We start from the raw sequence: 27,683 nt of genomic DNA, 5'->3' as shown, positions 1-27,683 counted from the left end.
ATGTGTATCATGCTGGTGCGTGTTTATCATGTCAGGTGCGTGTGTATCATGTCAGGTGCATGTGTATCATGTCGGGTGCATGTGTATCATGTCAAGTGCATGTGTATCATGTCAGGTGCATGTGTCTCATGTCAGGCACATGTGTATCATGTCAGGTGCGTTTGTATCATGCTGGTGCGTATGTATCATGTCAGGTGCGTGTGTATCATGTCAGGTGCATGTGTATCATGCTGGTGGGTGTGTATCATGTCAAGTGCATGTGTATCATGTCAGGTGCATTTGTATCATGTCAAGTGCATGTGTATCATGTCAGGTGCATGTGTATCATGCTGCTGCATGTGTATCATGCTGCTGCATGTGTATCATGCTGCTGCATGTGTATCATGTCAAGTGCATGTGTATCATGTCAGGTGCATGTGTATCATGTCAAGTGCATGTGTATCTTGCTGGTACATGTGTATCATGCTGGTGCGTGTATATCATGTCAGGTGCGTGTGTATCGTGTCAGGTGCGTGTGTATCATGTCAGGTGCATGTGTATCATGCTGGTGTGTGTATATCAAGTCAGGTGCGTGTGTATCATGTCAGGTGCATGTGTATCATGTCAAGTGCATGTGTATCATGTCAGGTGCATGTGTATCATGCTGCTGAATGTGTATCATGCTACTGCATGTGTATCATGCTGCTGCATGTGTATCATGTCAAGTGCATGTGTATCATGTCAGGTGCATGTGTATCATGCTGGTGCATGTGTATCATGTCAGGTGCGTGTGTATCATGTCAGGTGCATGTGTATCATGCTGGTGTGTGTATATCAAGTCAGGTGCGTGTGTATCATGTCAGGTGCATGTGTATCATGCTGGTGCGTGTATATCAAGTCAGGTGCGTGTGTATCATGTCAGGTGCTTATCATGCTGGTGCATATGTATCATGTCAGGTGCATGTGTATCATGTCAGGTGCATGTGTATCATGTCGGGTGCATGTGTATCATGTCAAGTGCATGTGTATCATGTCAGGTGCATGTGTATCATGTCAGGCGCATGTGTATCATGTCAGGTGCATGTGTATCATGCCGGTGCATGTGTATAATGCCGGTGTATGTGTATCATGCTGGTGCATGTGTATCATGTCAAGTGCATGTGTATCATGCTGGTGCATGTGTATCATGTCAAGTGCATGTGTATCATGTCAGGTGCATGTGTATCATGCTGCTGCATGTGTATAATGTCAAGTGCATGTGTATCATGTCAGGTGCATGTGTATCATGTCAAGTGCATGTGTATCATGTCAGGTGCATGTGTATCATGCTGGTGCGTGTATATCATGTCAGGTGCGTGTGTATCATGTCAGGTGCGTGTGTATCATGCTGGTGCATGTGTATCATGTCAGGTGCGTGTGTATCATGTCAGGTGCATGTGTATCATGCTGTTGGGTGTGTATCATGTCAGGTGCGTGTGTATCGTGTCAGGTGCATGTGTATCATGTCAGGTGCATGTGTATCATGTCAGGTGCGTGTGTATCATGTCAGGTGCATGTGTATCATGCTGGTGCGTGTATATCAAGTCAGGTGCGTGTGTATCATGTCAGGTGCTTATCATGCTGGTGCATATGTATCATGTCAGGTGCATGTGTATCATGTCAGGTGCATGTGTATCATGTCGGGTGCATGTGTATCATGTCAAGTGCATGTGTATCATGTCAGGTGCATGTGTATCATGTCAGGCGCATGTGTATCATGTCAGGTGCATGTGTATCATGCCGGTGCATGTGTATAATGCCGGTGTATGTGTATCATGCTGGTGCATGTGTATCATGTCAAGTGCATGTGTATCATGCTGGTGCATGTGTATCATGTCAAGTGCATGTGTATCATGTCAGGTGCATGTGTATCATGCTGCTGCATGTGTATAATGTCAAGTGCATGTGTATCATGTCAGGTGCATGTGTATCATGTCAAGTGCATGTGTATCATGTCAGGTGCATGTGTATCATGCTGGTGCGTGTATATCATGTCAGGTGCGTGTGTATCATGTCAGGTGCGTGTGTATCATGCTGGTGCGTGTGTATCATGTCAGGTGCGTGTGTATCATGTCAGGTGCATGTGTATCATGCTGTTGGGTGTGTATCATGTCAAGTGCATGTGTATCATGTCAGGTGCAGTTTTATCATGTCAAGTGCATGTGTATCATGTCAGGTGCATGTGTATCATGCTGCTGCATGTGTATCATGCTGCTGCATGTGTATCATGCTGCTGCATGTGTATCATGTCAAGTGCATGTGTATCATGTCAGGTGCATATGTATCATGTCAAGTGCATGTGTATCTTGCTGGTACATGTGTATCATGCTGGTGCGTGTATATCATGTCAGGTGCGTGTGTATCGTGTCAGGTGCATGTGTATCATGTCAGGTGCATGTGTATCATGTCAGGTGCGTGTGTATCATGTCAGGTGCGTGTGTATCATGCTGGTGCATACGTATCATGTCAAGTGCATGTGTATGATGTCAGGTGCATGTGTATCATGTCAGGTGCGTGTGTATCATGTCAGGTGCGTGTGTATCATGCTGGTGCATACGTATCATGTCAAGTGCATGTGTATGATGTCAGGTGCATGTGTATCATGTCAGGTGCGTGTGTATCATGTCAGGTGCATGTGTATCATGCTGGTGGGTGTGTATCATGTCAAGTGCATGTGTATCATGTCAGGTGCATTTGTATCATGTCAAGTGCATGTGTATCATGTCAAGTGCATGTGTATCTTGCTGGTACATGTGTATTATGCTGGTGCGTGTATATCATGTCAGGTGCGTGTGTATCATGTCAGGTGCGTGTGAATCATGTCAGGTGCGTGTGTATCATGTCAGGTGCGTGTGTATCATGTCAAGTGCACGTGTATCCTGTCAGGTGCATGTGTATCATGCTGGTGCGTGTTTATCATGTCAGGTGCGTGTGTATCATGTCAGGTGCATGTGTATCATGTCGGGTGCATGTGTATCATGTCAAGTGCATGTGTATCATGTCAGGTGCATGTGTATCATGTCAAGTGCATGTGTATCATGTCAGGTGCATGTGTATCATGCTGCTGCATGTGTATCATGCTGTTGCATGTGTATCATGTCAAGTGCATGTGTATCATGTCAAGTGCATGTGTATCTTGCTGGTACATGTGTATTATGCTGGTGCGTGTATATCATGTCAGGTGCGTGTGTATCATGTCAGGTGCGTGTGAATCATGTCAGGTGCGTGTGTATCATGTCAGGTGCGTGTGGATCATGTCAGGTGCATGTGTATCATGCTGCTGCATCTGTATCATGTCAAGTGTATGTGTATCATGTCAGGTGCATGTGTATCATGTCAAGTGCACGTGTATCATGTCAGGTGCATGTGTATCATGCTGGTGCGTGTTTATCATGTCAAGTGCATGTGTATCATGTCAGGTGCATGTGTATCCTTTCAAGTTCATGTGTATCATGTCAGGTGCATATGTATCATGTCAAGTGCATGTGTATCTTGCTGGTACATGTGTATCATGCTGGTGCGTGTATATCATGTCAGGTGCGTGTGTATCGTGTCAGGTGCATGTGTATCATGTCAGGTGCATGTGTATCATGTCAGGTGCGTGTGTATCATGTCAGGTGCGTGTGTATCATGCTGGTGCATACGTATCATGTCAAGTGCATGTGTATGATGTCAGGTGCATGTGTATCATGTCAAGTGCATGTGTATCATGTCAGGTGCATGTGTATCATGCTGCTGCATGTGTATCATGTCAAGTGCATGTGTATCATGTCAGGTGCATGTGTATCATTTCAAGTGCATGTGTATCATGTCAGGGGCAGGTGTATCATGCTGGTGCGTGTATATCATGTCCGGTGCGTGTGTATCATGTCAGGTGCGTGTGTATCATGTCAGGTGCGTGTGTATCATGTCAGGTGCATGTGTATCATGCTGGTGCGTGTATATCATGTCAGGTGCATGTGTATCATGTCAGGTGCGTGTGTATCATGCTGGTGCGTGTGTATCATGTCAGGTGCGTGTGTATCATGTCAGGTGCGTGTGTATCATGCTGGTGCATGTGTATCATGTCAAGTGCATGTGTATCATGTCAGGTGCATGTGTATCATGTCAAGTGCATGTGTATCATGTCAGGTGCATGTGTATCATGCTGCTGCATGTGTATCATGCTGTTGCATGTGTATCATGTCAAGTGCATGTGTATCATGTCAAGTGCATGTGTATCTTGCTGGTACATGTGTATTATGCTGGTGCGTGTATATCATGTCAGGTGCGTGTGTATCATGTCAGGTGCGTGTGAATCATGTCAGGTGCGTGTGTATCATGTCAGGTGCGTGTGGATCATGTCAGGTGCATGTGTATCATGCTGCTGCATCTGTATCATGTCAAGTGTATGTGTATCATGTCAGGTGCATGTGTATCATGTCAAGTGCACGTGTATCATGTCAGGTGCATGTGTATCATGCTGGTGCGTGTTTATCATGTCAGGTGCGTGTGTATCATGTCAGGTGCATGTGTATCATGTCGGGTGCATGTGTATCATGTCAAGTGCATGTGTATCATGTCAGGTGCATGTGTCTCATGTCAGGCACATGTGTATCATGTAAGGTGCATGTGTATCATGCTGGTGCATGTGTATCATGTCAGGTGCGTGTGTATCATGTCAGGTGCATGTGTATCATGCTGGTGTGTTTATATCAAGTCAGGTGCGTGTGTATCATGTCAGGTGTCATGTGTATCATGTCAGGTGCATGTATATCATGTCAGGCGCATCTGTATCATGTCAGGTGCATGTGTATCATGCTGGTGCATGTGTATCATGTCAGGTGCGTGTGTATCATGTCAGGTGCATGTGTATCATGCTGGTGTGTTTATATCAAGTCAGGTGCGTGTGTATCATGTCAGGTGCATGTGTACCATGCTGCTGCATGTGTATCATGTCAAATGCATGTGTATCATGCCAGGTGCATGTGTATCATGTCAAGTGCATGTGTATCATGTCAGGTGCATGGGTATCATGCTGGTGCGTGTATATCATGTCAGGTGCGTGTGTATCATGTCAGGTGCATGTGTACCATGCTGCTGCATGTGTATCATGTCAAGTGCATGTGTATCATGTTAGGTGCATGTGTATCATTTCAAGTGCATGTGTATCATGTCAGGGGCAGGTGTATCATGCTGGTGCGTGTATATCATGTCAGGTGCGTGTGTATCATGTCAGGTGCGTGTGTATCATGTCAGGTGCGTGTGTATCATGTCAGGTGCATGTGTATCATGCTGGTGCGTGTATATCATGTCAGGTGCGTGTGTATCATGTCAGGTGCGTGTGTATCATGCTGGTGCGTGTGTATCATGTCAGGTGCGTGTGTATCATGTCAGGTGCGTGTGTATCATGCTGGTGCATGTGTACCATGTCAAGTGCATGTGTATCATGTCAGGTGCATGTGTATCATGTCAAGTGCATGTGTATCATGTCAGGTGCATGTGTATCATGCTGCTGCATGTGTATCATGCTGCTGCATGTGTATCATGCTGCTGCATGTGTATCATGTCAAGTGCATGTGTATCATGTCAGGTGCATGTGTATCATGTCAATTGCATGTGTATCTTGCTGGTACATGTGTATCATGCTGGTGCGTGTATATCATGCCAGGTGCGTGTGTATCATGTCAGGTGCGTGTGTATCATGTCAGGTGCGTGTGTATCATGTCAGGTGCGTGTGGATCATGTCAGGTGCATGTGTATCATGCTGCTGCATCTGTATCATGTCAAGTGCATGTGTATCATGTCAGGTGCATGTGTATCATGTCAGGTGCATGTGTATCATGTCAGGTGCATGTGTATCATGCTGCTGCATCTGTATCATGTCAAGTGCATGTGTATCATGTCAGGTGCATGTGTATCATGTCAAGTGCATGTGTATCATGTCAGGTGCATGTGTATCATGCTGGTGCGTGTTTATCATGTCAGGTGCGTGTGTATCATGTCAGGTGCATGTGTATCATGCTGGCGCATATGTATCATGTCAAGTGCATGTGTATCATGTCAGGTGCATGTGTATCATGCTGCTGCATGTGTATCATGCTGCTGCATGTGTATCATGCTGCTGCATGTGTATCATGTCAAGTGAATGTGTATCATGTCAGGTGCATGTGTATCATGTCAAGTGCATGTGTATCTTGCTGGTACATGTGTATCATGCTGGTGCGTGTATATCATGTCAGGTGCGTGTGTATCATGTCAGGTGCGTGTGTATCATGTCAGGTGCGTGTGTATCATGTCAGGTGCGTGTGGATCATGTCAGGTGCATGTGTATCATGCTGCTACATCTTTATCATGTCAAGTGCATGTGTATCATGTCAGGTGCATGTGTATCATGTCAAGTGCATGTGTATCATGTCAGGTGCATGTGTATCATGCTGCTGCATCTGTATCATGTCAAGTGCATGTGTATCATGTCAGGTGCATGTGTATCATGTCAAGTGCATGTGTATCATGTCAGGTGCATGTGTATCATGCTGGTGCGTGTTTATCATGTCAGGTGCATGTGTATCATGTCAGGTGTGTGTGTATCATGCTGGTGCGTGTGTATCATGTCAGGTGCGTGTGTATCATGTCAGGTGCATGTGTATCATGCTGGTCCGTGTGTATCATGTCAGGTGCGTGTGTATCATGTCAGGTGCGTATCATGCTGGTGCATATGTATCATGTCAGGTGCATGTGTATCATGTCAGGTGCATGTGTATCATGTCGGGTGCATGTGTATCATGTCAAGTGCATGTGTATCATGTCAGGTGCATGTGTATCATGTCAGGCGCATGTGTATCATGTCAGGTGCATGTGTATCATGTCAGGTGCATGGGTATCATGCTGGTGCGTGTATATCATGTCAGGTGCGTGTGTATCATGTCAGGTGTATGTGTACCATGCTGCTGCATGTGTATCATGTCAAGTGCATTTGTATCATGTTAGGTGCATATGTATCATGTCAAGTGCATGTGTATCATGTCAGGGGCAGGTGTATCATGCTGGTGCGTGTATATCATGTCAGGTGCGTGTGTATCATGTCAGGTGCGTGTGTATCATGTCAGGTGCGTGTGTATCATGTCAGGTGCATGTGTATAATGCTGGTGCGGGTATATCATGTCAGGTGCGTGTGTATCATGTCAGGTGCGTGTGTATCATGCTGGTGCGTGTGTATCATGTCAGGTGCGTGTGTATCATGTCAGGTGCATGTGTATCATGCTGGTGCATGTGTATCATGTCAAGTGCATGTGTATCATGTCAGGTGCATGTGTATCATGTCAAGTGCATGTGTATCATGTCAGGTGCATGTGTATCATGCTGCTGCATGTGTATCATGCTGCTGCATGTGTATCATGTCAAGTGCATGTGTATCATGTCAGGTGCATGTGTATCATGTCAAGTGCATGTGTATCTTGCTGGTACATGTGTATCATGCTGGTGCGTGTATATCATGTCAGGTGCGTGTGTATCATGTCAGGTGCGTGTGTATCATGTAAGGTGCGTGTGTATCATGTCAGGTGCGTGTGGATCATGTCAGGTGCATGTGTATCATGCTGCTGCATCTGTATCATGTCAAGTGCATGTGTATCATGTCAGGTGCATGTGGATCATGTCAGGTGCATGTGGATCATGTCAGGTGCATGTGTATCATGCTGCTGCATCTGTATCATGTAAGTGCATGTGTATCATGTCAGGTGCATGTGTATCATGTCAGGTGCATGTGTATCATGTCAGGTGCATGTGTATCATGCTGCTGCATGTGTATCATGCTGTTGCATGTGTATCATGTCAAGTGCATGTGTATCATGTCAAGTGCATGTGTATCTTGCTGGTGCATGTGTATCATGTCAGGTGCGTGTGTATCATGTCAGGTGCATGTGTATCATGTCAGGTGCGTGTGAATCATGTCAGGTGCGTGTGTATCATGTCAGGTGCGTGTGGATCATGTCAGGTGCATGTGTATCATGCTGCTGCATCTGTATCATGTCAAGTGTATGTGTATCATGTCAGGTGCATGTGTATCATGTCAAGTGCACGTGTATCATGTCAGGTGCATGTGTATCATGCTGGTGCGTGTTTATCATGTCAAGTGCATGTGTATCATGTCAGGTGCATGTGTATCCTTTCAAGTTCATGTGTATCATGTCAGGTGCATATGTATCATGTCAAGTGCATGTGTATCTTGCTGGTACATGTGTATCATGCTGGTGCGTGTATATCATGTCAGGTGCGTGTGTATCGTGTCAGGTGCATGTGTATCATGTCAGGTGCATGTGTATCATGTCAGGTGCGTGTGTATCATGTCAGGTGCGTGTGTATCATGCTGGTGCATACGTATCATGTCAAGTGCATGTGTATGATGTCAGGTGCATGTGTATCATGTCAAGTGCATGTGTATCATGTCAGGTGCATGTGTATCATGCTGCTGCATGTGTATCATGTCAAGTGCATGTGTATCATGTCAGGTGCATGTGTATCATTTCAAGTGCATGTGTATCATGTCAGGGGCAGGTGTATCATGCTGGTGCGTGTATATCATGTCCGGTGCGTGTGTATCATGTCAGGTGCGTGTGTATCATGTCAGGTGCGTGTGTATCATGTCAGGTGCATGTGTATCATGCTGGTGCGTGTATATCATGTCAGGTGCATGTGTATCATGTCAGGTGCGTGTGTATCATGCTGGTGCGTGTGTATCATGTCAGGTGCGTGTGTATCATGTCAGGTGCGTGTGTATCATGCTGGTGCATGTGTATCATGTCAAGTGCATGTGTATCATGTCAGGTGCATGTGTATCATGTCAAGTGCATGTGTATCATGTCAGGTGCATGTGTATCATGCTGCTGCATGTGTATCATGCTGTTGCATGTGTATCATGTCAAGTGCATGTGTATCATGTCAAGTGCATGTGTATCTTGCTGGTACATGTGTATTATGCTGGTGCGTGTATATCATGTCAGGTGCGTGTGTATCATGTCAGGTGCGTGTGAATCATGTCAGGTGCGTGTGTATCATGTCAGGTGCGTGTGGATCATGTCAGGTGCATGTGTATCATGCTGCTGCATCTGTATCATGTCAAGTGTATGTGTATCATGTCAGGTGCATGTGTATCATGTCAAGTGCACGTGTATCATGTCAGGTGCATGTGTATCATGCTGGTGCGTGTTTATCATGTCAGGTGCGTGTGTATCATGTCAGGTGCATGTGTATCATGTCGGGTGCATGTGTATCATGTCAAGTGCATGTGTATCATGTCAGGTGCATGTGTCTCATGTCAGGCACATGTGTATCATGTAAGGTGCATGTGTATCATGCTGGTGCATGTGTATCATGTCAGGTGCGTGTGTATCATGTCAGGTGCATGTGTATCATGCTGGTGTGTTTATATCAAGTCAGGTGCGTGTGTATCATGTCAGGTGTCATGTGTATCATGTCAGGTGCATGTATATCATGTCAGGCGCATCTGTATCATGTCAGGTGCATGTGTATCATGCTGGTGCATGTGTATCATGTCAGGTGCGTGTGTATCATGTCAGGTGCATGTGTATCATGCTGGTGTGTTTATATCAAGTCAGGTGCGTGTGTATCATGTCAGGTGCATGTGTACCATGCTGCTGCATGTGTATCATGTCAAATGCATGTGTATCATGCCAGGTGCATGTGTATCATGTCAAGTGCATGTGTATCATGTCAGGTGCATGGGTATCATGCTGGTGCGTGTATATCATGTCAGGTGCGTGTGTATCATGTCAGGTGCATGTGTACCATGCTGCTGCATGTGTATCATGTCAAGTGCATGTGTATCATGTTAGGTGCATGTGTATCATTTCAAGTGCATGTGTATCATGTCAGGGGCAGGTGTATCATGCTGGTGCGTGTATATCATGTCAGGTGCGTGTGTATCATGTCAGGTGCGTGTGTATCATGTCAGGTGCGTGTGTATCATGTCAGGTGCATGTGTATCATGCTGGTGCGTGTATATCATGTCAGGTGCGTGTGTATCATGTCAGGTGCGTGTGTATCATGCTGGTGCGTGTGTATCATGTCAGGTGCGTGTGTATCATGTCAGGTGCGTGTGTATCATGCTGGTGCATGTGTACCATGTCAAGTGCATGTGTATCATGTCAGGTGCATGTGTATCATGTCAAGTGCATGTGTATCATGTCAGGTGCATGTGTATCATGCTGCTGCATGTGTATCATGCTGCTGCATGTGTATCATGCTGCTGCATGTGTATCATGTCAAGTGCATGTGTATCATGTCAGGTGCATGTGTATCATGTCAATTGCATGTGTATCTTGCTGGTACATGTGTATCATGCTGGTGCGTGTATATCATGCCAGGTGCGTGTGTATCATGTCAGGTGCGTGTGTATCATGTCAGGTGCGTGTGTATCATGTCAGGTGCGTGTGGATCATGTCAGGTGCATGTGTATCATGCTGCTGCATCTGTATCATGTCAAGTGCATGTGTATCATGTCAGGTGCATGTGTATCATGTCAGGTGCATGTGTATCATGTCAGGTGCATGTGTATCATGCTGCTGCATCTGTATCATGTCAAGTGCATGTGTATCATGTCAGGTGCATGTGTATCATGTCAAGTGCATGTGTATCATGTCAGGTGCATGTGTATCATGCTGGTGCGTGTTTATCATGTCAGGTGCGTGTGTATCATGTCAGGTGCATGTGTATCATGCTGGCGCATATGTATCATGTCAAGTGCATGTGTATCATGTCAGGTGCATGTGTATCATGCTGCTGCATGTGTATCATGCTGCTGCATGTGTATCATGCTGCTGCATGTGTATCATGTCAAGTGAATGTGTATCATGTCAGGTGCATGTGTATCATGTCAAGTGCATGTGTATCTTGCTGGTACATGTGTATCATGCTGGTGCGTGTATATCATGTCAGGTGCGTGTGTATCATGTCAGGTGCGTGTGTATCATGTCAGGTGCGTGTGTATCATGTCAGGTGCGTGTGGATCATGTCAGGTGCATGTGTATCATGCTGCTACATCTTTATCATGTCAAGTGCATGTGTATCATGTCAGGTGCATGTGTATCATGTCAAGTGCATGTGTATCATGTCAGGTGCATGTGTATCATGCTGCTGCATCTGTATCATGTCAAGTGCATGTGTATCATGTCAGGTGCATGTGTATCATGTCAAGTGCATGTGTATCATGTCAGGTGCATGTGTATCATGCTGGTGCGTGTTTATCATGTCAGGTGCATGTGTATCATGTCAGGTGTGTGTGTATCATGCTGGTGCGTGTGTATCATGTCAGGTGCGTGTGTATCATGTCAGGTGCATGTGTATCATGCTGGTCCGTGTGTATCATGTCAGGTGCGTGTGTATCATGTCAGGTGCGTATCATGCTGGTGCATATGTATCATGTCAGGTGCATGTGTATCATGTCAGGTGCATGTGTATCATGTCGGGTGCATGTGTATCATGTCAAGTGCATGTGTATCATGTCAGGTGCATGTGTATCATGTCAGGCGCATGTGTATCATGTCAGGTGCATGTGTATCATGTCAGGTGCATGGGTATCATGCTGGTGCGTGTATATCATGTCAGGTGCGTGTGTATCATGTCAGGTGTATGTGTACCATGCTGCTGCATGTGTATCATGTCAAGTGCATTTGTATCATGTTAGGTGCATATGTATCATGTCAAGTGCATGTGTATCATGTCAGGGGCAGGTGTATCATGCTGGTGCGTGTATATCATGTCAGGTGCGTGTGTATCATGTCAGGTGCGTGTGTATCATGTCAGGTGCGTGTGTATCATGTCAGGTGCATGTGTATAATGCTGGTGCGGGTATATCATGTCAGGTGCGTGTGTATCATGTCAGGTGCGTGTGTATCATGCTGGTGCGTGTGTATCATGTCAGGTGCGTGTGTATCATGTCAGGTGCATGTGTATCATGCTGGTGCATGTGTATCATGTCAAGTGCATGTGTATCATGTCAGGTGCATGTGTATCATGTCAAGTGCATGTGTATCATGTCAGGTGCATGTGTATCATGCTGCTGCATGTGTATCATGCTGCTGCATGTGTATCATGTCAAGTGCATGTGTATCATGTCAGGTGCATGTGTATCATGTCAAGTGCATGTGTATCTTGCTGGTACATGTGTATCATGCTGGTGCGTGTATATCATGTCAGGTGCGTGTGTATCATGTCAGGTGCGTGTGTATCATGTAAGGTGCGTGTGTATCATGTCAGGTGCGTGTGGATCATGTCAGGTGCATGTGTATCATGCTGCTGCATCTGTATCATGTCAAGTGCATGTGTATCATGTCAGGTGCATGTGGATCATGTCAGGTGCATGTGGATCATGTCAGGTGCATGTGTATCATGCTGCTGCATCTGTATCATGTAAGTGCATGTGTATCATGTCAGGTGCATGTGTATCATGTCAGGTGCATGTGTATCATGTCAGGTGCATGTGTATCATGCTGCTGCATGTGTATCATGCTGTTGCATGTGTATCATGTCAAGTGCATGTGTATCATGTCAAGTGCATGTGTATCTTGCTGGTACATGTGTATCATGCTGGTGCGTGTATATCATGTCAGGTGCGTGTGTATCATGTCAGGTGCGTGTGAATCATGTCAGGTGCGTGTGTATCATGTCAGGTGCGTGTGGATCATGTCAGGTGCATGTGTATCATGCTGCTGCATCTGTATCATGTCAAGTGTATGTGTATCATGTCAGGTGCATGTGTATCATGTCAAGTGCATGTGTATCATGTCATGTGCATGTGTATCATGCTGGTGCGTGTTTATCATGTCAGGTGCGTGTGTATCATGTCAGGTGCATGTGTATCATGTCGGGTGCATGTGTATCATGTCAAGTGCATGTGTATCATGTCAGGTGCATGTGTATCATGTCAGGCACATGTGTATCATATCAGGTGCATGTGTATCATGCTGGTGCATGTGTATCATGTCAGGTGCGTGTGTATCATGTCAGGTGCATGTGTATCATGCTGGTGTGTTTATATCAAGTCAGGTGCATGTGTATCATGTCAGGTGCATGTGTACCATGTCAGGTGCATGTGTATCATGTCAGGCGCATGTGTATCATGTCAGGTGCATGTGTATCATGCTGGTGCGTGTGTGTCATGTCAGGTGCGTGTGTATCATGTCAGGTGCATGTGTATCATGCTGCTGCATGTGTATCATGCTGCTGCATGTGTATCATGTCAAGTGCATGTGTATCATGTCAAGTGCATGTGTATCTTGCTGGTACATGTGTATCATGCTGGTGCGTGTATATCATGTCCGGTGCGTGTGTATCGTGTCAGGTGCGTGTGTATCATGTCAGGTGCATGTGTATCATGTCAGGTGCGTGTGTATCATGTCAGGTGCGTGTGTATCATGCTGGTGCATACGTATCATGTCAAGTGCATGTGTATGATGTCAGGTGCATGTGTATCATGTCAAGTGCATGTGTATCATGTCAGGTGCATGTGTATCATGCTGCTGCATGTATATCATGTCAAGTGCATGTGTATCATGTCAGGTGCATGTGTATCATGTCAAGTGCATGTGTATCATGTCAGGGGCAGGTGTATCATGCTGGTGCGTGTATATCATGTCAGGTGCATGTGTATCATGTCAGGTGCATGTGTATCATGTCAGGTGCGTGTGTATCATGTCAGGTGCGTGTGTATCATGTCAGGTGCATGTGTATCATGCTGGTGCGTGTATATCATGTCAGGTGCGTGTGTATCATGTCAGGTGCGTGTGTATCATGCTGGTGCGTGTGTATCAATTCAGGTGCGTGTGTATCATGCTGCTGCGTGTATATCATGTCAGGTGCATGTGTATCATGTCAGGTGCGTGTGTATCATGCTGGTGCATGTGTATCATGTCAAGTGCATGTGTATCATGTCAGGTGCATGTGTATCATGTCAAGTGCATGTGTATCATGTCAGGTGCATGTGTATCATGCTGCTGCATGTGTATCATGCTGCTGCATGTGTATCATGTCAAGTGCATGTATATCATGTCAGGTGCATGTGTATCATGTCAAGTGCATGTGTATCTTGCTGGTACATGTGTATCATGCTGGTGCGTGTATATCATGTCAGGTGCGTGTGTATTATGTCAGGTGCGTGTGTATCATGTCAGGTGCGTGTGTATCATGTCAGGTGCGTGTGTATCATGTCAGGTGCGTGTGGATCATGTCAGGTGCATGTGTATCGTGCTGCTGCATCTTTATCATGTCAAGTGCATGTGTATCATGTCAGGTGCATGTGTATCATATCAAGTGCATGTGTATCATGTCAGGTGCATGTGTATCATGCTGCTGCATCTGTATCATGTCAAGTGCATGTGTATCATGTCAGGTGCATGTGTATCATGTCAAGTGCATGTGTATCATGTCAGGTGCATGTGTATCATGTCAGGCGCATGTGTATCATGTCAGGTGCATGTGTATCATGCTGGTGCATGTGTATCATGTCAGGTGCGTGTGTATCATGTCAGGTGCATGTGTATCATGCTGGTGTGTGTATATCAAGTCAGGTGCGTGTGTATCATGTCAGGTGCATGTGTATCATGCTGGTGCGTGTATATCAAGTCAGGTGCGTGTGTATCCTGTCAGGTGCGTATCATGCTGGTGCATATGTATCATGTCAGGTGCATGTGTATCATGTCAGGTGCATGTGTATCATGTCGGGTGCATGTGTATCATGTCAAGTGCATGTGTACCATGTCAGGTGTATGTGTATCATGTCAGGCGCATGTGTATCATGTCAGGTGCATGTGTATCATGCCGGTGCATGTGTATAATGCCGGTGTATGTGTATCATGCTGGTGCATGTGTATCATGTCAAGTGCATGTGTATCATGCTGGTGCATGTGTATCATGTCAAGTGCATGTGTATCATGTCAGGTGCATGTGTATCATGCTGCTGCATGTGTATAATGTCAAGTGCATGTGTATCATGTCAGGTGCATGTGTATCATGTCAAGTGCATGTGTATCAAGTCAGGTGCATGTGTATCATGCTGGTGCGTGTATATCATGTCAGGTGAGTGTGTATCATGTCAGGTGCGTGTGTATCATGCTGGTGCGTGTGTATCATGTCAGGTGCGTGTGTATCATGTCAGGTGCATGTGTATCATGCTGGTGGGTGTGTATCATGTCAAGTGCATGTGTATCATGTCAGGTGCATTTTTATCATGTCAAGTGCATGTGTATCATGTCAGGTGCATGTGTATCATGCTGGTGCATGTGTATCATGTCAGGTGCGTGTGTATCATGCTGCTGCATGTGTATCATGCTGCTGCATGTGTATCATGCTGCTGCATGTGTATCATGTCAGGCGCATGTGTATCATGTCAGGTGCATGTGTATCATGCTGGTGCGTGTGTGTCATGTCAGGTGCGTGTGTATCATGTCAGGCGCATGTGTATCATGCTGCTGCATGTGTATCATGCTGCTGCATGTGTATCATGTCAAGTGCATGTGTATCATGTCAAGTGCATGTGTATCTTGCTGGTACATGTGTATCATGCTGGTGCGTGTATATCATGTCAGGTGCGTGTGTATCGTGTCAGGTGCGTGTGTATCATGTCAGGTGCATGTGTATCATGTCAGGTGCGTGTGTATCATGTCAGGTGCGTGTGTATCATGCTGGTGCATACGTATCATGTCAAGTGCATGTGTATGATGTCAGGTGCATGTGTATCATGTCAAGTGCATGTGTATCATGTCAGGTGCATGTGTATCATGCTGCTGCATGTATATCATGTCAAGTGCATGTGTATCATGTCAGGTGCATGTGTATCATGTCAAGTGCATGTGTATCATGTCAGGGGCAGGTGTATCATGCTGGTGCGTGTATATCATGTCAGGTGCATGTGTATCATGTCAGGTGCATGTGTATCATGTCAGGTGCGTGTGTATCATGTCAGGTGCGTGTGTATCATGTCAGGTGCATGTGTATCATGCTGGTGCGTGTATATCATGTCAGGTGCGTGTGTATCATGCTGGTGCGTGTGTATCAATTCAGGTGCGTGTGTATCATGCTGCTGCGTGTATATCATGTCAGGTGCATGTGTATCATGTCAGGTGCGTGTGTATCATGCTGGTGCATGTGTATCATGTCAAGTGCATGTGTATCATGTCAGGTGCATGTGTATCATGTCAAGTGCATGTGTATCATGTCAGGTGCATGTGTATCATGCTGCTGCATGTGTATCATGCTGCTGCATGTGTATCATGTCAAGTGCATGTATATCATGTCAGGTGCATGTGTATCATGTCAAGTGCATGTGTATCTTGCTGGTACATGTGTATCATGCTGGTGCGTGTATATCATGTCAGGTGCGTGTGTATTATGTCAGGTGCGTGTGTATCATGTCAGGTGCGTGTGTATCATGTCAGGTGCGTGTGTATCATGTCAGGTGCGTGTGGATCATGTCAGGTGCATGTGTATCGTGCTGCTGCATCTTTATCATGTCAAGTGCATGTGTATCATGTCAGGTGCATGTGTATCATGTCAAGTGCATGTGTATCATGTCAGGTGCATGTGTATCATGCTGCTGCATCTGTATCATGTCAAGTGCATGTGTATCATGTCAGGTGCATGTGTATCATGTCAAGTGCATGTGTATCATGTCAGGTGCATGTGTATCATGCTGGTGCGTGTTTATCATGTCAGGTGCATGTGTATCATGTCAGGTGTGTGTGTATCATGCTGGTGCATGTGTATCATGTCAGGTGCGTGTGTATCATGTCAGGTGCGTGTGTATCATGCTGGTGCGTGTGTATCATGTCAGGTGCGTGTGTATCATGTCAGGTGCATGTGTATCATGCTGGTGCATATGTATCATGTCAAGTGCATGTGTATCATGTCAGGTGCATGTGTATCATGTCGGGTGCATGTGTATCATGTCAAGTGCATGTGTATCATGTCAGGTGCATGTGTATCATGTCAAGTGCATGTGTATCATGTCAGGTGCATGTGTATCATGTCAGGCGCATGTGTATCATGTCAGGTGCATGTGTATCATGCTGGTGCATATGTATCATGTCAAGTGCATGTGTATCATGTCAGGTGCATGTGTATCATGTCAAGTGCATGTGTATCATGTCAGGTGCATGTGTATCATGTCAGGCGCATGTGTATCATGTCAGGTGCATGTGTATCATGCTGGTGCATGTGTATCATGTCAGGTGCGTGTGTATCATGTCAGGTGCATGTGTATCATGCTGGTGTGTGTATATCAAGTCAGGTGCGTGTGTATCATGTCAGGTGCATGTGTATCATGCTGGTGCGTGTATATCAAGTCAGGTGCGTGTGTATCCTGTCAGGTGCGTATCATGCTGGTGCATATGTATCATGTCAGGTGCATGTGTATCATGTCAGGTGCATGTGTATCATGTCGGGTGCATGTGTATCATGTCAAGTGCATGTGTACCATGTCAGGTGCATGTGTATCATGTCAGGCGCATGTGTATCATGTCAGGTGCATGTGTATCATGCCGGTGCATGTGTATAATGCCGGTGTATGTGTATCATGCTGGTGCATGTGTATCATGTCAAGTGCATGTGTATCATGCTGGTGCATGTGTATCATGTCAAGTGCATGTGTATCATGTCAGGTGCATGTGTATCATGCTGCTGCATGTGTATAATGTCAAGTGCATGTGTATCATGTCAGGTGCATGTGTATCATGTCAAGTGCATGTGTATCAAGTCAGGTGCATGTGTATCATGCTGGTGCGTGTATATCATGTCAGGTGAGTGTGTATCATGTCAGGTGCGTGTGTATCATGCTGGTGCGTGTGTATCATGTCAGGTGCGTGTGTATCATGTCAGGTGCATGTGTATCATGCTGGTGGGTGTGTATCATGTCAAGTGCATGTGTATCATGTCAGGTGCATTTTTATCATGTCAAGTGCATGTGTATCATGTCAGGTGCATGTGTATCATGCTGCTGCATGTGTATCATGCTGCTGCATGTGTATCATGCTGCTGCATGTGTATCATGTCAAGTGCATGTGTATCATGTCAGGTGCATATGTATCATGTCAAGTGCATGTGTATCTTGCTGGTACATGTGTATCATGCTGGTGCGTGTATATCATGTCAGGTGCGTGTGTATCGTGTCAGGTGCATGTGTATCATGTCAGGTGCATGTGTATCATGTCAGGTGCGTGTGTATCATGTCAGGTGCGTGTGTATCATGCTGGTGCATACGTATCATGTCAAGTGCATGTGTATGATGTCAGGTGCATGTGTATCATGTCAAGTGCATGTGTATCATGTCAGGTGCATGTGTATCATGCTGCTGCATGTGTATCATGTCAAGTGCATGTATATCATGTCAGGTGCATGTGTATCATTTCAAGTGCATGTGTATCATGTCAGGGGCAGGTGTATCATGCTGGTGCGTGTATATCATGTCCGGTGCGTGTGTATCATGTCAGGTGCGTGTGTATCATGTCAGGTGCGTGTGTATCATGTCAGGTGCATGTGTATCATGCTGGTGCGTGTATATCATGTCAGGTGCATGTGTATCATGTCAGGTGCGTGTGTATCATGCTGGTGCGTGTGTATCATGTCAGGTGCGTGTGTATCATGTCAGGTGCGTGTGTATCATGCTGGTGCATGTGTATCATGTCAAGTGCATGTGTATCATGTCAGGTGCATGTGTATCATGTCAGGTGCATGTGTATCATGCTGCTGCATGTGTATCATGCTGTTGCATGTGTATCATGTCAAGTGCATGTGTATCATGTCAAGTGCATGTGTATCTTGCTGGTACATGTGTATTATGCTGGTGCGTGTATATCATGTCAGGTGCGTGTGTATCATGTCAGGTGCGTGTGAATCATGTCAGGTGCGTGTGTATCATGTCAGGTGCGTGTGTATCATGTCAGGTGCATGTGTATCATGTCAAGTGCACGTGTATCCTGTCAGGTGCATGTGTATCATGCTGGTGCGTGTTTATCATGTCAGGTGCGTGTGTATCATGTCAGGTGCATGTGTATCATGTCGGGTGCATGTGTATCATGTCAAGTGCATGTGTATCATGTCAGGTGCATGTGTATCATGTCAAGTGCATGTGTATCATGTCAGGTGCATGTGTATCATGCTGCTGCATGTGTATCATGCTGTTGCATGTGTATCATGTCAAGTGCATGTGTATCATGTCAAGTGCATGTGTATCTTGCTGGTACATGTGTATTATGCTGGTGCGTGTATATCATGTCAGGTGCGTGTGTATCATGTCAGGTGCGTGTGAATCATGTCAGGTGCGTGTGTATCATGTCAGGTGCGTGTGGATCATGTCAGGTGCATGTGTATCATGCTGCTGCATCTGTATCATGTCAAGTGTATGTGTATCATGTCAGGTGCATGTGTATCATGTCAAGTGCACGTGTATCATGTCAGGTGCATGTGTATCATGCTGGTGCGTGTTTATCATGTCAAGTGCATGTGTATCATGTCAGGTGCATGTGTATCCTTTCAAGTTCATGTGTATCATGTCAGGTGCATATGTATCATGTCAAGTGCATGTGTATCTTGCTGGTACATGTGTATCATGCTGGTGCGTGTATATCATGTCAGGTGCGTGTGTATCGTGTCAGGTGCATGTGTATCATGTCAGGTGCATGTGTATCATGTCAGGTGCGTGTGTATCATGTCAGGTGCGTGTGTATCATGCTGGTGCATACGTATCATGTCAAGTGCATGTGTATGATGTCAGGTGCATGTGTATCATGTCAAGTGCATGTGTATCATGTCAGGTGCATGTGTATCATGCTGCTGCATGTGTATCATGTCAAGTGCATGTGTATCATGTCAGGTGCATGTGTATCATTTCAAGTGCATGTGTATCATGTCAGGGGCAGGTGTATCATGCTGGTGCGTGTATATCATGTCCGGTGCGTGTGTATCATGTCAGGTGCGTGTGTATCATGTCAGGTGCGTGTGTATCATGTCAGGTGCATGTGTATCATGCTGGTGCGTGTATATCATGTCAGGTGCATGTGTATCATGTCAGGTGCGTGTGTATCATGCTGGTGCGTGTGTATCATGTCAGGTGCGTGTGTATCATGTCAGGTGCGTGTGTATCATGCTGGTGCATGTGTATCATGTCAAGTGCATGTGTATCATGTCAGGTGCATGTGTATCATGTCAAGTGCATGTGTATCATGTCAGTTGCATGTGTATCATGCTGCTGCATGTGTATCATGCTGTTGCATGTGTATCATGTCAAGTGCATGTGTATCATGTCAAGTGCATGTGTATCTTGCTGGTACATGTGTATTATGCTGGTGCGTGTATATCATGTCAGGTGCGTGTGTATCATGTCAGGTGCGTGTGAATCATGTCAGGTGCGTGTGTATCATGTCAGGTGCGTGTGGATCATGTCAGGTGCATGTGTATCATGCTGCTGCATCTGTATCATGTCAAGTGTATGTGTATCATGTCAGGTGCATGTGTATCATGTCAAGTGCACGTGTATCATGTCAGGTGCATGTGTATCATGCTGGTGCGTGTTTATCATGTCAGGTGCGTGTGTATCATGTCAGGTGCATGTGTATCATGTCGGGTGCATGTGTATCATGTCAAGTGCATGTGTATCATGTCAGGTGCATGTGTCTCATGTCAGGCACATGTGTATCATGTAAGGTGCATGTGTATCATGCTGGTGCATGTGTATCATGTCAGGTGCGTGTGTATCATGTCAGGTGCATGTGTATCATGCTGGTGTGTTTATATCAAGTCAGGTGCGTGTGTATCATGTCAGGTGCATGTGTATCATGTCAGGTGCATGTATATCATGTCAGGCGCATCTGTATCATGTCAGGTGCATGTGTATCATGCTGGTGCATGTGTATCATGTCAGGTGCGTGTGTATCATGTCAGGTGCATGTGTATCATGCTGGTGTGTTTATATCAAGTCAGGTGCGTGTGTATCATGTCAGGTGCATGTGTACCATGCTGCTGCATGTGTATCATGTCAAATGCATGTGTATCATGCCAGGTGCATGTGTATCATGTCAAGTGCATGTGTATCATGTCAGGTGCATGGGTATCATGCTGGTGCGTGTATATCATGTCAGGTGCGTGTGTATCATGTCAGGTGCATGTGTACCATGCTGCTGCATGTGTATCATGTCAAGTGCATGTGTATCATGTTAGGTGCATGTGTATCATTTCAAGTGCATGTGTATCATGTCAGGGGCAGGTGTATCATGCTGGTGCGTGTATATCATGTCAGGTGCGTGTGTATCATGTCAGGTGCGTGTGTATCATGTCAGGTGCGTGTGTATCATGTCAGGTGCATGTGTATCATGCTGGTGCGTGTATATCATGTCAGGTGCGTGTGTATCATGTCAGGTGCGTGTGTATCATGCTGGTGCGTGTGTATCATGTCAGGTGCGTGTGTATCATGTCAGGTGCGTGTGTATCATGCTGGTGCATGTGTACCATGTCAAGTGCATGTGTATCATGTCAGGTGCATGTGTATCATGTCAAGTGCATGTGTATCATGTCAGGTGCATGTGTATCATGCTGCTGCATGTGTATCATGCTGCTGCATGTGTATCATGCTGCTGCATGTGTATCATGTCAAGTGCATGTGTATCATGTCAGGTGCATGTGTATCATGTCAATTGCATGTGTATCTTGCTGGTACATGTGTATCATGCTGGTGCGTGTATATCATGCCAGGTGCGTGTGTATCATGTCAGGTGCGTGTGTATCATGTCAGGTGCGTGTGTATCATGTCAGGTGCGTGTGGATCATGTCAGGTGCATGTGTATCATGCTGCTGCATCTGTATCATGTCAAGTGCATGTGTATCATGTCAGGTGCATGTGTATCATGTCAGGTGCATGTGTATCATGTCAGGTGCATGTGTATCATGCTGCTGCATCTGTATCATGTCAAGTGCATGTGTATCATGTCAGGTGCATGTGTATCATGTCAAGTGCATGTGTATCATGTCAGGTGCATGTGTATCATGCTGGTGCGTGTTTATCATGTCAGGTGCGTGTGTATCATGTCAGGTGCATGTGTATCATGCTGGCGCATATGTATCATGTCAAGTGCATGTGTATCATGTCAGGTGCATGTGTATCATGCTGCTGCATGTGTATCATGCTGCTGCATGTGTATCATGCTGCTGCATGTGTATCATGTCAAGTGAATGTGTATCATGTCAGGTGCATGTGTATCATGTCAAGTGCATGTGTATCTTGCTGGTACATGTGTATCATGCTGGTGCGTGTATATCATGTCAGGTGCGTGTGTATCATGTCAGGTGCGTGTGTATCATGTCAGGTGCGTGTGTATCATGTCAGGTGCGTGTGGATCATGTCAGGTGCATGTGTATCATGCTGCTACATCTTTATCATGTCAAGTGCATGTGTATCATGTCAGGTGCATGTGTATCATGTCAAGTGCATGTGTATCATGTCAGGTGCATGTGTATCATGCTGCTGCATCTGTATCATGTCAAGTGCATGTGTATCATGTCAGGTGCATGTGTATCATGTCAAGTGCATGTGTATCATGTCAGGTGCATGTGTATCATGCTGGTGCGTGTTTATCATGTCAGGTGCATGTGTATCATGTCAGGTGTGTGTGTATCATGCTGGTGCGTGTGTATCATGTCAGGTGCGTGTGTATCATGTCAGGTGCATGTGTATCATGCTGGTCCGTGTGTATCATGTCAGGTGCGTGTGTATCATGTCAGGTGCGTATCATGCTGGTGCATATGTATCATGTCAGGTGCATGTGTATCATGTCAGGTGCATGTGTATCATGTCGGGTGCATGTGTATCATGTCAAGTGCATGTGTATCATGTCAGGTGCATGTGTATCATGTCAGGCGCATGTGTATCATGTCAGGTGCATGTGTATCATGTCAGGTGCATGGGTATCATGCTGGTGCGTGTATATCATGTCAGGTGCGTGTGTATCATGTCAGGTGTATGTGTACCATGCTGCTGCATGTGTATCATGTCAAGTGCATTTGTATCATGTTAGGTGCATATGTATCATGTCAAGTGCATGTGTATCATGTCAGGGGCAGGTGTATCATGCTGGTGCGTGTATATCATGTCAGGTGCGTGTGTATCATGTCAGGTGCGTGTGTATCATGTCAGGTGCGTGTGTATCATGTCAGGTGCATGTGTATAATGCTGGTGCGGGTATATCATGTCAGGTGCGTGTGTATCATGTCAGGTGCGTGTGTATCATGCTGGTGCGTGTGTATCATGTCAGGTGCGTGTGTATCATGTCAGGTGCATGTGTATCATGCTGGTGCATGTGTATCATGTCAAGTGCATGTGTATCATGTCAGGTGCATGTGTATCATGTCAAGTGCATGTGTATCATGTCAGGTGCATGTGTATCATGCTGCTGCATGTGTATCATGCTGCTGCATGTGTATCATGTCAAGTGCATGTGTATCATGTCAGGTGCATGTGTATCATGTCAAGTGCATGTGTATCTTGCTGGTACATGTGTATCATGCTGGTGCGTGTATATCATGTCAGGTGCGTGTGTATCATGTCAGGTGCGTGTGTATCATGTAAGGTGCGTGTGTATCATGTCAGGTGCGTGTGGATCATGTCAGGTGCATGTGTATCATGCTGCTGCATCTGTATCATGTCAAGTGCATGTGTATCATGTCAGGTGCATGTGGATCATGTCAGGTGCATGTGGATCATGTCAGGTGCATGTGTATCATGCTGCTGCATCTGTATCATGTAAGTGCATGTGTATCATGTCAGGTGCATGTGTATCATGTCAGGTGCATGTGTATCATGTCAGGTGCATGTGTATCATGCTGCTGCATGTGTATCATGCTGTTGCATGTGTATCATGTCAAGTGCATGTGTATCATGTCAAGTGCATGTGTATCTTGCTGGTACATGTGTATCATGCTGGTGCGTGTATATCATGTCAGGTGCGTGTGTATCATGTCAGGTGCGTGTGAATCATGTCAGGTGCGTGTGTATCATGTCAGGTGCGTGTGGATCATGTCAGGTGCATGTGTATCATGCTGCTGCATCTGTATCATGTCAAGTGTATGTGTATCATGTCAGGTGCATGTGTATCATGTCAAGTGCATGTGTATCATGTCATGTGCATGTGTATCATGCTGGTGCGTGTTTATCATGTCAGGTGCGTGTGTATCATGTCAGGTGCATGTGTATCATGTCGGGTGCATGTGTATCATGTCAAGTGCATGTGTATCATGTCAGGTGCATGTGTATCATGTCAGGCACATGTGTATCATATCAGGTGCATGTGTATCATGCTGGTGCATGTGTATCATGTCAGGTGCGTGTGTATCATGTCAGGTGCATGTGTATCATGCTGGTGTGTTTATATCAAGTCAGGTGCATGTGTATCATGTCAGGTGCATGTGTACCATGTCAGGTGCATGTGTATCATGTCAGGCGCATGTGTATCATGTCAGGTGCATGTGTATCATGCTGGTGCGTGTGTGTCATGTCAGGTGCGTGTGTATCATGTCAGGTGCATGTGTATCATGCTGCTGCATGTGTATCATGCTGCTGCATGTGTATCATGTCAAGTGCATGTGTATCATGTCAAGTGCATGTGTATCTTGCTGGTACATGTGTATCATGCTGGTGCGTGTATATCATGTCCGGTGCGTGTGTATCGTGTCAGGTGCGTGTGTATCATGTCAGGTGCATGTGTATCATGTCAGGTGCGTGTGTATCATGTCAGGTGCGTGTGTATCATGCTGGTGCATACGTATCATGTCAAGTGCATGTGTATGATGTCAGGTGCATGTGTATCATGTCAAGTGCATGTGTATCATGTCAGGTGCATGTGTATCATGCTGCTGCATGTATATCATGTCAAGTGCATGTGTATCATGTCAGGTGCATGTGTATCATGTCAAGTGCATGTGTATCATGTCAGGGGCAGGTGTATCATGCTGGTGCGTGTATATCATGTCAGGTGCATGTGTATCATGTCAGGTGCATGTGTATCATGTCAGGTGCGTGTGTATCATGTCAGGTGCGTGTGTATCATGTCAGGTGCATGTGTATCATGCTGGTGCGTGTATATCATGTCAGGTGCGTGTGTATCATGTCAGGTGCGTGTGTATCATGCTGGTGCGTGTGTATCAATTCAGGTGCGTGTGTATCATGCTGCTGCGTGTATATCATGTCAGGTGCATGTGTATCATGTCAGGTGCGTGTGTATCATGCTGGTGCATGTGTATCATGTCAAGTGCATGTGTATCATGTCAGGTGCATGTGTATCATGTCAAGTGCATGTGTATCATGTCAGGTGCATGTGTATCATGCTGCTGCATGTGTATCATGCTGCTGCATGTGTATCATGTCAAGTGCATGTATATCATGTCAGGTGCATGTGTATCATGTCAAGTGCATGTGTATCTTGCTGGTACATGTGTATCATGCTGGTGCGTGTATATCATGTCAGGTGCGTGTGTATTATGTCAGGTGCGTGTGTATCATGTCAGGTGCGTGTGTATCATGTCAGGTGCGTGTGTATCATGTCAGGTGCGTGTGGATCATGTCAGGTGCATGTGTATCGTGCTGCTGCATCTTTATCATGTCAAGTGCATGTGTATCATGTCAGGTGCATGTGTATCATGTCAAGTGCATGTGTATCATGTCAGGTGCATGTGTATCATGCTGCTGCATCTGTATCATGTCAAGTGCATGTGTATCATGTCAGGTGCATGTGTATCATGTCAAGTGCATGTGTATCATGTCAGGTGCATGTGTATCATGTCAGGCGCATGTGTATCATGTCAGGTGCATGTGTATCATGCTGGTGCATGTGTATCATGTCAGGTGCGTGTGTATCATGTCAGGTGCATGTGTATCATGCTGGTGTGTGTATATCAAGTCAGGTGCGTGTGTATCATGTCAGGTGCATGTGTATCATGCTGGTGCGTGTATATCAAGTCAGGTGCGTGTGTATCCTGTCAGGTGCGTATCATGCTGGTGCATATGTATCATGTCAGGTGCATGTGTATCATGTCAGGTGCATGTGTATCATGTCGGGTGCATGTGTATCATGTCAAGTGCATGTGTACCATGTCAGGTGTATGTGTATCATGTCAGGCGCATGTGTATCATGTCAGGTGCATGTGTATCATGCCGGTGCATGTGTATAATGCCGGTGTATGTGTATCATGCTGGTGCATGTGTATCATGTCAAGTGCATGTGTATCATGCTGGTGCATGTGTATCATGTCAAGTGCATGTGTATCATGTCAGGTGCATGTGTATCATGCTGCTGCATGTGTATAATGTCAAGTGCATGTGTATCATGTCAGGTGCATGTGTATCATGTCAAGTGCATGTGTATCAAGTCAGGTGCATGTGTATCATGCTGGTGCGTGTATATCATGTCAGGTGAGTGTGTATCATGTCAGGTGCGTGTGTATCATGCTGGTGCGTGTGTATCATGTCAGGTGCGTGTGTATCATGTCAGGTGCATGTGTATCATGCTGGTGGGTGTGTATCATGTCAAGTGCATGTGTATCATGTCAGGTGCATTTTTATCATGTCAAGTGCATGTGTATCATGTCAGGTGCATGTGTATCATGCTGGTGCATGTGTATCATGTCAGGTGCGTGTGTATCATGCTGCTGCATGTGTATCATGCTGCTGCATGTGTATCATGCTGCTGCATGTGTATCATGTCAGGCGCATGTGTATCATGTCAGGTGCATGTGTATCATGCTGGTGCGTGTGTGTCATGTCAGGTGCGTGTGTATCATGTCAGGCGCATGTGTATCATGCTGCTGCATGTGTATCATGCTGCTGCATGTGTATCATGTCAAGTGCATGTGTATCATGTCAAGTGCATGTGTATCTTGCTGGTACATGTGTATCATGCTGGTGCGTGTATATCATGTCAGGTGCGTGTGTATCGTGTCAGGTGCGTGTGTATCATGTCAGGTGCATGTGTATCATGTCAGGTGCGTGTGTATCATGTCAGGTGCGTGTGTATCATGCTGGTGCATACGTATCATGTCAAGTGCATGTGTATGATGTCAGGTGCATGTGTATCATGTCAAGTGCATGTGTATCATGTCAGGTGCATGTGTATCATGCTGCTGCATGTATATCATGTCAAGTGCATGTGTATCATGTCAGGTGCATGTGTATCATGTCAAGTGCATGTGTATCATGTCAGGGGCAGGTGTATCATGCTGGTGCGTGTATATCATGTCAGGTGCATGTGTATCATGTCAGGTGCATGTGTATCATGTCAGGTGCGTGTGTATCATGTCAGGTGCGTGTGTATCATGTCAGGTGCATGTGTATCATGCTGGTGCGTGTATATCATGTCAGGTGCGTGTGTATCATGCTGGTGCGTGTGTATCAATTCAGGTGCGTGTGTATCATGCTGCTGCGTGTATATCATGTCAGGTGCATGTGTATCATGTCAGGTGCGTGTGTATCATGCTGGTGCATGTGTATCATGTCAAGTGCATGTGTATCATGTCAGGTGCATGTGTATCATGTCAAGTGCATGTGTATCATGTCAGGTGCATGTGTATCATGCTGCTGCATGTGTATCATGCTGCTGCATGTGTATCATGTCAAGTGCATGTATATCATGTCAGGT

The sequence above is a fragment of the Microtus oregoni genome, unplaced genomic scaffold, assembly GCF_018167655.1.
Source record: "Microtus oregoni isolate MIOR12 unplaced genomic scaffold, Mior012 000174F_ref0000296, whole genome shotgun sequence".
Classification (NCBI taxonomy): Eukaryota; Metazoa; Chordata; class Mammalia; order Rodentia; family Cricetidae; genus Microtus; species Microtus oregoni.
The sequence above is the reverse complement of the archived record's forward strand: the minus strand, read 5'-3'. Positions refer to the sequence as shown.